Here is a 1,963-nt window from a genome sequence, read left to right on the forward strand (position 1 = left end):
AACAGTGTTGCAAGTTGTGCCTCTCTCTCTCTCTCTCTCTCTCTCTCTCTCTCTCTCGGTCTATCATTGTGATCGTTGTAGAGATTTACAGTGAAATCTCCCTACTGACCCCTACTGCACTGGTGCTCAATGAGTGGCCTGTAAAGTTAATGGGTCAGATCCAATCTTTCCTTGTAACACACTTCACTCCACATGCACACACACACACACACACACACACAGACTCATGCACTACTTCACTTTCTCTCTTCCTCAGACACACACACATTTTCCCATCTCTTTCTGTCTCTTACAATTCAGAGCAGCATCAGGACATGGTCTCAGCTTTATAGGGACTCTCACAGTGGTTATAAAACCTGACTGAATTGGTGAGCAGCAGTTCTGTGCTAACAATGATGTATGCGATATTACAGGGATCCTGAATAGACTATATGGGGTCCACCAGTGTGTACACAGTTGACATTGTTCATTTGGTCCCCAAAAACTAAAATGATGTGGAGGTGTTAAAAATAGATCCCTAAAGCTCCTACACGCACATAGTCCACCCACACATGTGTTTTCACTTATGTTTCTCGATCAGACCTTTTCTCAGGACTGTGTGGGTGTGTGACACTAGGCTTGACTGACATCTCCCTCAGTCTCTGGTTTGTTTTGTTGCAACTGCTGTGGGATCAGCCAAAACAGTGGATTTGGTCAGATTAAAAGGATCAGCAAACCATCTAAATGACTCTTGATTGGAGTCCATAAACAGGCAAGGACACTGTTTTGGAGTGTTGTGCTGTCTGTTTATGTAGAACAGGCTAATGGTAATCATCACATCCTATGTGGTACAAAAGGAGTAAGTGTTTTTTATTATAATGACTAATACAAATAAAACATATTTTATCTCTAGGACAATCACAAATGACTTTTAAGGACTGTACTGTGGGGCCACAAATTGTTGTATCTTGGGAAAATAGCTTTAGAAAAAAACCTAATAGTGTCACTTGTTCCTTGTACAATTTCTGTTCTGTTAAGTGAAGTTCAGATGAGTCAGGTAATGGCATCATATTTATAAATGTATACAGATACCGCCAGTAATTACCTCCAAATAATAGTGGGATTTCAAATGCATCTACTTCATCTTCAACAAAGAACACAAATGCTGCCTCTGCCATTGCAAGTCAAGACAAGCCTACTCTGAGCTGTTCGACCACGCTTTTTGATACCACCCCCATCTGCCATCAGCTACTCTCAGGCAAGCAGCAACTCATCTCAAATAAGCCTATTAAAGGCATCTGTGTGGTTATACATAGGCTTTCAACAAAAACTAGGGGGAAGAAACCTTCACTCCACTAGTAGTTAACCCAAAATTAAAAATCTTAACTCAAAATTAAAAAAGCCCTGCAAATTTTTCTTCCCATTATGAGTGACAGGATCCTGTTATGCGATCCAGTGATTCTACATTAGGAGATTTCTGTATTTCTTTTTTATTCTCTGGTTTAAATTGGATGGGACTCACATGGAAAATGTGATGTTACTTCTGTGTAGCAATCAGGATTTTTCAACATTTAGCAACAGAGTGGCAGTGTTCAGCTTGTTTGGTCAGTGTCAGTTATACTTGATCAAGCTATAAGGACGCACACACACACACACCACACACACACACACACACACACAAACCACACCACCACACAGTCACCATGAACCAGATTAGTTAGTTTTTGATGTTAAACTCTTAATGTATGTTTTTCTTTTTTTATGTTGATCGTTGCTTATTTAGTCATAAATATTTAATGTAATAGTGAAATACTAGGATTTTAGGCCATGTGTTCAGGGGGTTTAAAGCTTACAATTTAAACTATTTTTCTGCATGTCGTCTCCTATCATCTCTCTCTCCCTGTCTATCATCATCTGTCCAATCAAATAAAGGCATTAAAATGCCCCAATATTTCATCTTACAAATCCAAAGGAGCAAATATCA

The sequence above is a fragment of the Morone saxatilis genome, unplaced genomic scaffold (genome assembly GCF_004916995.1).
Source record: "Morone saxatilis isolate NCDOM2014 unplaced genomic scaffold, NCSU_SB_2.0 Contig24, whole genome shotgun sequence".
NCBI classification, from domain to species: Eukaryota; Metazoa; Chordata; class Actinopteri; family Moronidae; genus Morone; species Morone saxatilis.